Source organism: Periplaneta americana, chromosome 1, assembly GCF_040183065.1.
Source record: "Periplaneta americana isolate PAMFEO1 chromosome 1, P.americana_PAMFEO1_priV1, whole genome shotgun sequence".
NCBI classification, from domain to species: domain Eukaryota; kingdom Metazoa; phylum Arthropoda; class Insecta; order Blattodea; family Blattidae; genus Periplaneta; species Periplaneta americana.
The window spans coordinates 141,692,592-141,706,674 of record NC_091117.1 but is presented as its reverse complement, the minus strand read 5'-3'; positions in this window follow the sequence as shown (position 1 = coordinate 141,706,674).

Here is a 14,083-nt window from a genome sequence, read left to right as displayed (position 1 = left end):
GTGCGAAGCAATATGACGACGATGAACAGGTCGTAGGAGACGTCACGATTTGGCTGAGAGTCCACACCTGTGCAGTAACGGTTAGCGCGTCTGGCCTCGAAATCATGTGGCCCGGGTTCGATTCTCGGTCGGGGCAAGTTACCTGGTTGAGATTTTTCCCGGGGTTTTCCCTCAACCCAATATGAGCAAATGCTGGGTAACTTTCGGTGCTGGACCTCGGACTCATTTCACCGGCATTTCATTCAGACGCTATATAACCTAAGCTGTTGATAAAGCGTCGTAAAATAACCTACTAAAATAAAATAGAAAACTTGGCTGAAAGACCAGCTGAATGGTAGGCTACTGGGATGGCATAAAGGTCTAACATCTAGGTGGGAGGTGGGATATGATGATAGAGAGTGGATTAATCTTGCACAGGATAGGGACAGATGGCGGGCTTATGTGATAGCGGCAATGAATCTTCGGGTTCCTTAAAAGCCATTTGTAAGTAATAATAATAATAATAATAATAATAATAATAATAATGATAATAATAATACTTACATACAAATGGCTTTGAGGAACCCGCAGGTTCATTGCCACCCTCACATAAGCCCGCCATCGCCTTCTATCCTATGCAAGATTAATCCAGTCTCTATCATTATATCCCACCTCCCTTAAATCCATTTTAATATTATCCTCCCATCTACATCTCGACCTCCCCAAAGGTCTTTTTCCCTCAGGTCTACTAACTAACACTCTATATGCATTTCTGCATTCGCCCATGTGTGCTACATGCCCTGCCCATCTGAAACGTCTGGATTTAATGTTCCTAATTACGTCAGGTGAATAATACAATGCGTGCAGTTCTATGTTGTGTAACTTTCTCCATTCTCCTGTAACTTCATCCCTCTTATTAGCCCCAAATATTTTCCTAAGAACCTTATTCTCAAACACCCTTAATCTCTGTTCCTCTCTCAAAGTGAGAGTCCAAGTTTCACAACCATACAGAGCAACCGGTAATATAACTATTTTAAAATTCTAACTTTCAGATTTTTTGACAGCAGACCAGATGACAAAAGCTTCTCAATCGAATAATAACAGGCATTTCCCGTATTTATTCTGCGTTTAATTTCCTCCCGAGTGTCATTTATATTTGTTACTGTTGTTCCAAGATATTTGAATTTTTCCACCTCTTCGAAGGATAAATCTCCAATTTTTATATTTTTTCCATTTCGTACAATATTCTGGTCATGAGACATAATCATATACTTTGTCTTTTCGGGGTTTACTTCCAAACCTATCGCTTTACTTGCTTCAAGTAAAATTTCCGTATTTTTTCTAATCGTTTGTGGATTTTCTCCTAACATATTCATGTCATCCGCATAGACAAGAAGCTGATGTAACCCGTTCAATACCAAACCTTGTCTGTTATCCTGAACTTTCCTAATGGCATATTCTAGAGCGAAGTTAAAAAGTAAAGATGATAGTGCATCTCATTGTTTTTGCCCACAGTTAATTGGGCCTCCTGAATTTTCCAAGTTCTAGTTATAACATACTGTGCATGCTCAGTAAATATTGTTTTTGGGCCTGTACTTACTGCTCGAATTGAATTCGATCTGTTCTAGAACACCTAGTTTGTAGTCATGTGTACTTTCAGAATAGCAATACATTTTATCCCATTCAGGTGCATAATTTGTTGTTTCCGTATTTTATATGTTACTAATGCAATAGGCCTATATAACGACTTTTGTTTCTTTTTTTAAAGTTGAGTGCGACGACCATATGAGTCCACCAACACTGCTAATTATTGTGTGAATACTATTTTTTGTCGACAATGATATGGAAAACCTATTGTTTAGCAGACATAATTTAAATTTTCATGTCAAAGGCGGGCGGCCACAGGACTTATTCTTTTTAAACAATTTCATCGAATTGGTAAAATTGCATGTGTTAGAAGAAAGGACGAATAACGAAGACTGAATTGTTTAAATGTTAATGTCCCTCCTGGACAAAATATTCAGTTCGCATCGTGATTTTTGGTAAGACGCTTAGTTTTTCACCGTATTCTTCCTTAACCCTTAAATTAACAAAGTATCCTATAGGATACAACATTTTAATTAATGCTATAAATTTAATAAAGTTATAGAAAATAAATTGGTAGGAAAACATACATTGAAGCAAAATTACAAAATAATATACAACACGCCGTAGAATCTATGGGCCCATGGTGTTCCGAGGCGAAGTTGTTAACTTCTGATATCGGCAAGTATTTATCAGCACTTAACGGTGACTCTCGCTCTACGGCTTACCTCCGCCAAAGAATTAGTATTGTCAATCAACGAGGGAACGCTCTAAGTGTTATGGGTACTTTTCCAGAATCTAAATCGTTGGAAGAAATATTTTATTTCGTGTAGAGCTGTAGAGAGTATTTCGCATCCTTTAGTTTTGTTGCTAATTTCTCGTAATATAGTATATTAAAAACATATTCAGGTATCACACCCTTGAGAAATCTATGAGCAATGCATAAACGACCATAAATGATCACCTGAATCATTACTGTGCCCCATTCTCACGCGTCCCGAAGTTTGTTCTTTACAGTTGTTTGTAACATTACAGCGACAGTACAGGTTGTCAGTGTCTTGTGTTTATTATTAGGAACACTGGGGTGAAAATTGTTTATGATATAGTGCTTCAAATCATTTTGGCTATTCAATTTGAATTTCGTTTTTAAATATAGAAAGTTGAATGTAACTTATTAATATTCTTCTGAAGGAATACTTTATTAGATTGTTATGTGTATACTATGTATTTCTGTAGTTTTCTGTAATTTGTCATTTGTATTTTTAAATTGTTATTAATACTCTTATTATTTGTGTTGATATTAATACAGAATTTAAATTTTCAAAAAAAAAAAATATATATATATATATATATATATATATACAACAAGTATAATGTGGACACTGCATCAGTTGTGTTCTTCACAGTCCGACGCGGTTTAAGAAAAAGAATATGGGAGACAGACTTCTTCCAATTTAAGGGTAAAGGAGCATACAGCTGTCACAAAAACAATTTACACAATCTGATGTGACCAAGGAATTGGCAGAACTCATTTACGAAAACCTATCGTGTGAAATTTCATGCGCCAGAGCACTTATCCCCAGATGGTACATTGTTCGACGTCTATCCGCGAATTTTTGTCCATTGATTTCTACGATTCGCCATGTGATGTAATCAGCTGTCTTTGTAAAAGACGTAAAGCATATTGTGTAGCATGCACAAACCAGATTCGTTTTCAGGTCCGTGTACAAACATCTGAATGTGTCTGTACTTGCGCACAGACAAGTTCGTAAAAATTAGCTTGTGCGTGTAAACAAATTGTACTTTACAGATCGGACACAGCTATGGCTATAATGCTAAATATATGTAGTAATGTCACGAGAGGCCTGAGATATGCCGATAAATCCACGAGCGAAGCGTGTGGATTTATCTGGGAAATCTCAGACATCGAGTGACATTTTAGGTCTATTTCTTGAATGAAATAAACATTTAAATAATATATCCCTAAAATTCGATCACAAAATGTTAATAATTGTATATTTACGAATACTTAATCTGTTCAGACATAGTGAAGTTGAAATAGATGACTATCGATTACTGCAATAAAGAAATTCGATGTTATTATTTAGTAATGCCAATTGCGAAAAGCGAAATACAGGTTTAACAATGTTAATTACATGTACTGCACTTTCCTCTTATTATAACATAAATACATTTTCATTATCTGCTGAAATCATAATATAATTTAAAAACGTATAATATAATTACAGTAATCTGATTAATAGGCTACATTAATTAAATGAAGAATTGTTGAAAACGCAGTTACCAAATCTGAATGAAGGAATGTAATTTTTCAGATAGCCTACAATGGACATGGAATTAGAACATGAAGATGTAGATGTGGAAGTAGAATTTCGCACTTTATTTAGTACTTCATTGTTACATTACACACTACACCGAGAACTAAGAACTGTGTGGGGACAGCTAGCCTATATAGGAATGCTTACGTATTCACAGCGAGACACGTTGCTACACATGAAACCATCTCTGTATAGATAATTAAAACACGAATTTTATTACGCCATACGGAAGGCAGTTTAATCAAAGACCTTGTATATCTTATTATACAAGATCTTTGGGTTTTATATGCGATGATGAACATCTGACTTTCTATTAATTGTTTCATTTCATTCACAAAATACAAATTTTTATAGCTACAATTATAGGTTAAGTTAGCTGTGGGAGCAGGACCATTGTCAGCTGTGCCTTATTTCGACCGTTACTCGTGCTACAAGAAAGCATTTTTTATAGCTCGACAAACGCATTCTCGCTGTAGTGTGTAACGGAACTAAAGCTGCATCTACACAGTTCAATATTCCAATCGCGTATGCGTGCAATCTGGAAAGAATATTGAAATAATCAAGTTTAAAAGGTACGTTCAATTAAGATGCATGAAGATTTTGTGTCTATATGGTGTGCCGCTTCGAACGTCGTCTTCACTGCGTAAATATATTAATTAATATTAAATATCAATCTTGCATTCATTGCTTTAGAGTTGAAAGAAAAGTTTAACCGTGTAGTTGCATCTTAATGTATTCATGATCATCAATTTACGGGGAAACAGTTGGCGACAACGACTAAACAAAAGAACGACTATGCGATAAACTGATAGCTTCAAAAATTATCGCAAAGTGTGACTGTTATTGGTTGGAATTCAAAATTTCACTACGCTTCATTGGTCGAAAAAGGAATGACGTCATATAAACGAAATAGTCATAGCAATGTTTGCAATGATGTGTAAATAACCCATACACATATATTACAAGAAAATGATAACAAACTACATTAATATTACATTTTAAATTACAAATATTTTCCATAAAATTCAGAAATACATTCTTTTCTGCTAAGAGAAAGAAAAATGTACAATTTTCGTTAAGAAAGAATTAATATTTTTTGCCACTAAGCTAAACTTAAAAAAATGCATGCATGCATGCATACATACATACATATTACATACATACATACATACATACATACATACATACATACATACATACATACATACATACATACATACATACATACATACATATATATATATATATATACATACACATACATACATACACACACACATACACACACACAGTCTATCCACCATCTTATAAGAAAGCAAGTAACTGTAATATTTAGTTAACATAGCATGTATACCAAGTTAATATCATTGCATGTAATATTACTCCATAGTAATGGAGCATGCAGGTTGAGTTAATAAAATAAAAAAACACATACATATGCAAATACAAGTTGGAAGTGAAATAATCGTGCAGATTTAAAGGGGCGATAGGGTACACTTAAATTAATGGAACAGTAAATTTTAGTGGGGCCCTATATTCATATGCTGATGACACAGTTGTAATTTTTTGCGGGTCAATCTGGACTAGTGTGTATACGGAAATGCCAGTGATGGTATAAATGTTATTGAAATGACTAGATAGCGGTTTTCTTTCACTAAAGGTTCCCATTTGTCTTAAATGTCAGTGGTTCACGACAGTTAAAAGCTTGTAATAAATTAAATGTAATTATTCATGTTGCTGGTAGTTCAATTATTGATGATTGCAATGTATTAAAGAAATTTACTCAAGTGAAATATTGTACTTAGAAATTATTATTGACCAGAATTTAAGGTGACATAAACATGTTTCTGCTGTATGTAACAAATTTCGTAAAACAATTTATAAGCGTGTTATTCTTCGCTCTTACATCTCCACAAAATTCTGCGATTAGTTTATGTAGGTTTTGTTCAGTCTCTCATCTAATATCGTATAATCGGATGGGGAGGAACAAAAAATTTACATTTGCTCCACTGATATCGCTTCAAAAGCGAATAATTAAAATTTTCTTAAAAATGTAATTGATTATCCAAGCATCTTGATCTATTCCAGTTTTAACTTTCTGCAAATTTAGCAAATAACTTATTTAAATATACATTATTAAAATATCATAATAAAAATCGTCAAAAATATAAAGAAGAACAGCATGTTTATTTCAAGAGAAGAAATTTTACATGTCCTTTAGCTGAACCCAAGTGCAATACAACCTCTGGATTAAATCACAGCGAGAGTTACGGGCCAAAGTTATACAACTCCATATTTGTAATAAATTCAGACCTAGGTAATTTTAATTTTAATAAACTTAGGAACAAAATTAAGAAATTGTTTAGAATTCATATCCTTTTTCATATTTCTTAATATCAAACTTATATTCTGTTCCTGATTTGATTCTCGCTTTTATCTGTAGTAATGTCACGAGAGGTCTGAGATTTCCCGATAAATCCACGAGCAAATCTCAAAACTCGAGTGACATTTATTAGGACTATTTCTTGAATAAAATAAAAATGTAAATAATATATCCCTAAAATTCGCTCAAAAATGTTAATAAATGTATATTTACGAATACTTAACTTATTCAGATATTGTGAAGTTGAAATAGATGAATATCGATTATTGCAATAAAGAAATTGGATGTTATTCAGTAATGCCAATTGCGGAAAGCGAAATACAGGTTTTAACAATGTTAATTACATGTACTGCGCTTTTCTGTTATTATTATAACAGAAATACTTTTTCATTATCTGCTGAAATCATAATTTAATTTAAACATTTTATAATTGCAAGTAACCTGATTAATACATTCATTAACTGAATTGCTGAAAACGCAGTTACCAAATCTGAGTGAAGGAGTGTAATTTTCTTCAGATAGCCTACAATGGACATGGAATTAGAAGATGAAGATGTAGATGTGAAAATAAGGTTTTGCACTTTATTTAGTACTTCATCGTTACACTATACACTACACCGAGAATCATGAACTATGTAATATGTGTGTGGAATCAGCCAACAATGCTTATGTATTCACACTACAGCGAGATATATGTTGCTACACCATCTCTGTACAGGTAATTAAAAACACAAATTTTATTACGCCATACGGAAGGCAATTTGATCAAAGACCTTGTATATAATGCTATACAAAGTCTTTGGGTTTGATATGCGCTGATGTTACATAAATTTGAACATTTGACTTTCTATTAATTGTTTAATTTCATTCACGTAATACAAATTTGATAGGCTAAATTAGGTTAGGTTACCTGTGGGAGCGGGAACAACGTCAACTATGCCTTATTTCGACCGCTACTCCGTGCTAAAAGAAAGCATTTTTCATAGTTCGACAAACACATTCTCGCTGTAGTGTGTAAAGAAACTAAAGCTGCATCTACACAGTTCAAATTTCCATGCGCGTATGCATGCAATCTGGGAAGAATATTGAAAGAATCAAGTTTAAAGCTTACGTTCAATTAAGATGCATGAAGATTGTGTTTATATGGTAAGCCGTTTCGAAGTCGTCTTCACTGCGTAAATATATTAATTAATATTAAATATCAATATTGCATTCATTGCTTGAATGCGTAAAGTTGAGAGAAAAGTTTAACTGTGTCTGATGCTTATTAATGGATTCATGCTTATCGATTTACGGGGAAACAGTTGACGACACTGACTAAACAAAAGAACGACCATGCGATAAATTGATAGCGATAAATCTAGCTGCAAAACTTATCGCAATGTCTGACTGTGATTGGTTGGAATTCAAAATTTCATTACACTTCATTGGTCGAAAATAGAATGACGTCATATAAACGAAATAGTCTTAGTAATTTTTGTTTTGTAATTGTTTTGTTAAATTTTGTTTGTTTTTAATTGACTTTTTGTTATATTGTATTTTGGTAAAGACTTGTTATTTACAGTAACTGTCCCCGAACACGAACATTCTCAGACGTATGTGCGCTGTGTTTATTTTGTGTATTCATTTTGTATTATAGTAGGTACAGTATGTAGCAATACATACAAATACATGTTCATAGCCTCACAATTCGGCAACCTTAAGCAACATAAATGCCTCAGTAAATATTGAACTTATTAAATACGCCACAACCAATAAACTTGTGTATTAAGGCATTTTGTGTGTCAGAGTTTGACCTGACAAATAATAACGCCTGTCGAGTAGCTTTTACAATGCCACTATAACGGGCTGTCTCTCTTATTTTATGCAATCAGTTTGGAAAAGATTAGAAATAAGGGGCTGTTAGACGCATACTTGGACTTGCCATCTGCGAATGAGCTACCAAATACAAGAGATAATGACCTTAACTTTCATTCCCTTATAAGATGTAGGGTAAGGTTGTCTAATTCCGTGTCATATTTAATAAAGTCTATATTTATGCCAAAATTGTAATAAAAATTTTCAAATAACACCTAAATGACGTTATTTGGACCTTTAGCTACAGTTTTTACAACATTCAGTGTCAATAGTTTCACAAGTTTGGTGTATAATATGTGATTCTTCATTGTTACACAGTGGCTCCTAAATCCGTGACAGGGTTCCAAATTCCGTGATAGTGGTTTCCTAATTCCGTGGACCTTTCCTTCTATTCCTATCCCCGCTAAAGAAACTTTGTTCCCGTACTGCACATCGCGAGCGTCTTGACAAAATGCATGAGCTGTACCTGATTCACTAATTCCCTGACGTTGCGGAAAGTTATTCCAGCGAGATAACTTTTCAATTAACACTGAAAATGTCTCTGCAGAACAAATTACTCATGCGAACGTAGAGTACTCTGGTAGAAAATGCAATAACCCAAATTAGATCGAATAGGCTTTAAAGCTAGAGTTTTTTAGGGATCTAAAATTATTGTGAACACTGTTTAAGAACATTACGATTTAAATTGTCAGACGTTGGCCTCTTCTGCAATTGGCTATTTTCAGCCTAACATATTAGACAAACAGGTAAAAGCTTCCCCGACGTGGTGTCAGCGCAACGACGAGGCATATTTTTTTTTTTATATATATGACAGAGCGTAAAATCCTTAAACGGGAGATTTCAATCAAGGAGCATCAGAGCTGTAGCTTAACAAAACTTCGTGGCCCCCTTCTTAACTCATAGGTAACTTGTTCTAATTACTTTTGTTTAGTTTTCTTTTGTTGTCCTTTTTATGTTTTCCTTTTCCTTAAAGTAATACGAACACAACACTCAAGTCCAAGACGGGACTCGAAACGACAACTCTTCGGGCAAAGCGATAGAGACATTCCGTGCCTCTACAGCTTGCGCCGCACATACCGGCAGTAACGAACTGGACTTGAACTCAGTCTACGCTCACACATGTGTTTGAATCCCGCCTGTGATGATTACCTACTTAATTCGTCTCAGGATTCCCCCAACTGTAAGGCGATTACCAGGTAATCTCATATCGAATCCTTCGTCTAATGGCAAAATACCACTTCGTTAACACAAATTCCAACGGATGATAGATAATCTTGAAGTTGATAGAGCGCTATTACATAACAGATGGAAAAAAAAACACTACTCCTCGCTTCAGTTACATAAAATTCTGCTTAACCTACCTATTCTTTGTTTCCAAGACTTTGCCACAAATCAATAACTTGCAAAATACTGTTCAGTTGAACCGCTCTGAATGGAGTTCAAATATTGACTAACATTTAGTGGAAGATGAAGCAAATATTAGTCAAAACACTCTCCTTAATGTGTGCTCATAAAGTAAAGTCATGCACCAGAGATAATTTCTTTCAGCATTTGTTTAAAAATTGATACTTCGGTCTATTATTATTATTATTATTATTATTATTATTATTATTATTATTATTATTATTATTATTATTATTATTATTAGACAGTTCCAAAAGTTTAATTCTATTCTTTCATAGGGATCTAATCTTCGCCATTTAGACATCAGTCCCAAATTGGTGAATGTGGCGACAAGCTGTGGCCTCTGAAACTTCAAGACTTGCTTATAATAATTCACTGCTGCTTTCGAGTGACTGCCCCTCCAATGTGGTGGATATAGATTTATTCTCTAGAATAGTTGGTCTTCCTGAACAAGGTGTATCTTCAAGACAGATCTCCATCATGTAATCCTCTAAACTAATTTGATGTCCTGCTACTAACAAACCCTTCAGCCCTTCACATATTTCTTTATTTACTGATTTTGCATTCTCGCTTTTTTTCAGAAACAAATGCAAAAGAATTCGAATTGTGATAGGTTCTTCACAAATTTCCAATGGGAAACTGAAGATAACAGAGTTCATAAATAGATGTGCGGTTATAATATTTGAATTGCTTCATAAAGAAAGGCATCAGTCCATTTTAGCTAAGTTGTGGGAAATGAAGAAAAACTGTCCGGACCGATGCCCTTCCTTTACAAAACGCTCACATTTCGATCACAATATAACAATGAAGGAAACGTTGAACTGGCTTTCTTTCTTGATAAAACGATGTGTTGAACATTCAAGATGGGAAATTCAATGTTAACTCAATTTCGAAAAAAAAAATGTGACTGATGCCCTTTCTTTATAAAGCAATTCATTTTTGAAAGTCCACACTTGTGGAGTAACGGTCAGCGCGTCTGGCCGCGAAACCAGGTGGCCCGGGTTCGATTCCCGGTCGGGGCAAGTTACCTGGTTGAGGTTTTTTCCAGGGTTTTCCCTCAACCCAATATGAGCAAATGCTGGGTAACTTTCGGTGCTGGACCCTGGACTCATTTCACCGGCGTTATCACCTTCATCTCATTCAGACGCTAAATAACTGATGATGTTGATAAAGCGTCGTAAAATAACCTACTAACCTCATTTTTGAAATGTGTTCCAAAAGATTAATATCAACAAATAGAAACAAATCATACGTTGCCTAGCAACTCAAAGACAAATGAGTAGAACATTATAGGAATGATTTTTGAGAGGATCTAGTAAGTTCGTTCTATTTCTGTTCTCTGTCAGATCATATTCTATCGTGATACACGACATGCAGTGCATCTCTTGGTTGGTCAGAACGACGCCAGTTCTTCATCGAAGAAAGCACATTTCATTACTTTAACTGCAGATAAACCTTCGTACCCTAGCGCAAATCGATCTTACGACTGTGGCTACCAATTAGCTTTAAAGCTGCACAGCTTATATTTCGCAGCTTGCTTTTCTCTCATTGCATTAAGTATAAGAGAAAGCACTGTAACACTGTAAAATAAAATGTTCCGAAATCCCCATGATCTCGGCTATTTTACGAATTATTAATAGGCTTACAATCGCACTCTGTTCCAAAACTTCTTCAGAAAAAGGATGATTAAAGAAATATATTCACATTACTCTGATAAATTAACGTTACAATGTCTTTTACTGAAATAATCACCAAAAACGGAGGGAGTGTGCATGGTGATGCCTATTTCCTTCAGATAATATAATGCGTAGTAAGATGAGTCATAAATGACCACGTTACTTGACACGATATAGGGTAAAGGTTGGTAATATTGTGATAAGAGTAATATTATGATCGGTAGTTATTTTTGAGGGTTTATTAAAATTTTACTGAGCAAGAGGAAGATCGGTTTTTTGCGTCAACGTATTAAGGGAATGTTCGTGGACAAGTTTCTGCACAAAACTGGTCTTTCTATCGCTCAGTAAAATTGTAAAAAATTCTCAAAAAGTACTATCACAATATTACTCATATCACAATATTACCAACATTTACCCTACACACAAAACAAGGGTTTTTGGAGAATCCATATGTTTCTAAGTAGGTTACAAAGATCAGTTTCAAAGTGAGCGTAAGGTTGGAATCAATGAAGGTTGAAAATTTAGTTCATCTTTACACCCCAATAAAAAGAACGTGTTTCTGCATTTCACTACGTGGAATGTCATATCACTGCAGTTCTTCATAACGTACAGTAGTGGCAAAAAAAAAACCGGACCGACGGAATAATCAAAGTCCCCGAAATGAGCCACTGCGCATGCCACGCCCGCATTCACAAGATAGCGAGTAATCTATTGAAATTGCTGTAGTTTCGACTGCTGACGTAGCCCATTTCGAAAGCCATTAGAAAATAAGCTGGTAAAATTCATGTTCTGGGAATAATAAGTTAATTAAGTAGTAAAATATCACTGCAATCGAAAAGTTTTGGGAATAAATTTGAATAAGGAACAAAAAACGTTTCCTTCCCAGGTAGGATTCGAACCACGAAAGTCTTAGTTACCAGTCTATCGTACTGTCACTGTGAAATCAGCTACGAGGGTCGGTCCAGTTTTTTTGCCACTACTGTACATAATTAGATACTGATAAAGAAATCCACATATTTCAGTATAAATATGGCTAATAAAATCAACAATTTGTCGTAGCGGAAGAAAAAAAATACACCATTATATAGAAGAATGTAGGTTCCAGTCTTGCCTTATGTATATGAAATGTTGAATCTAGGTAGAAACCAATAATGAATTGAGACTCCAGCAATGTAACTTCTGCTTTAGGGTGCTCGACTGATAACTTAACAGGTTTTACGTACCTTGATATATTGGAATTTAATCTGGTATCTGAAGTGTAGAACTTGTAACCGAAAAACTTTTTTGCAGCAAGAATAATTGGTTACACTGTAATGTAGGGATCGAAATCTTCCTCTTCCCAATATGTTGAATTAGGCATGTAGAAGCAAAAGTCTTGTGTACCTGGATCATTCGATATAAGAGCACTAGGATTTTCTGTGCTGTTATGTGAATAATTAATTGGCTTACATAACACAAATTTCAGTTACGTAATACTACTGATGCAGTGAAGTATGACACCTGCAGAGCTGCAAAATATCTCTGAGGAAAGACCAGAAACTAAACACACTAGAACAGTACGAAATTTACAGATACAGAGAAACACATTCGCAACATATCCTCAATACACAACTGAATTTCAGAACACACACTATTTGGACTCAGACTAAATCCAGACAAATCACAAGCCATAATAATGGGTCACCAACGAGCATTAAACAAAATAGATCTAGCCACTGTATCAAATACAAAAATAAATAATACCACAATTACATACAGTAAGACAGTAAAATATTTAGGAGTATATTTAGATTCAAATTTAAATTTTCAAAGTCAAGTGATCTACATATGTAAGAAAACTTTTTTTCATAATTCATTCTCTCAGATACTTAACCAACGTTTTACCTCTGAGCGTTAAAAACAACCTGATCCAATCTTTAGTGATGCCACACTTCGATTATTGCGAACTGATCTTTCCCACAGACTACAGCGTGTTCACAATATCTGCGTTCGTTTCGTTTGTAACATTAGAAAACTCGAACATGTAATACCGTCACTAGAATTGTTGTCTTGGAATCCACTTAAAGAAAGAAGATTCTTCAACTCCCTCTTATTACTATTTAAAATCATCCACACCTCCACTCCCTCTTACCTAGCATCTCGTTTTGTTTACCTTTCACTACCTCGAACCCGGAACATGTACCTTCTCTCTATTCCTGTGCATAGAACATACTTCTACTCATCATATTTCAGCATATCTATTCCACGCCTCTGGAATTCTCTCCCTGACCATGTTAGAGACTGCCCGATAATATAAAAATTCACATTTAAATTTAAAAATCACATTCTAGTTCATGGAATTGCTTGTTGAACACCTGTCAGGTTGCGCAACTTCGGCTTAACCCATTATATATAATAAATATTGTAACTATAAAATTGACAATTTATATGTAATGTATTTATTATTATTATTATTATTATTATTATTATTATTATTATTATTATTATTATTATCAGTTATCACTATCATCGTTACTATCTCTGTTAAATAAATGAACTATTTGACTCTATACTACATAACATAAATTCCCCAACAAAACAAATGAAAAAACCGGAGAGTTCTGAAGATGACTACTACTAAGCTGAAACATGTGAACTAGGTATTTATAAAATTTATAAAGTTAGTTCAAAATTAACACGTGGAAGTGACCACCATAACTTATATTCCAAAATTCTTAATTCTAGCATTACCTTTATAACTCCCTATACTTGACTGGAACGAATATCCGAGTTGTATTAACTCAATATGTTCAACCGTAGGAAGAAAGACTCTTCCTTTTTGGCTTAGATGTCAAATGACACCGCATTAATGATAGGACTGA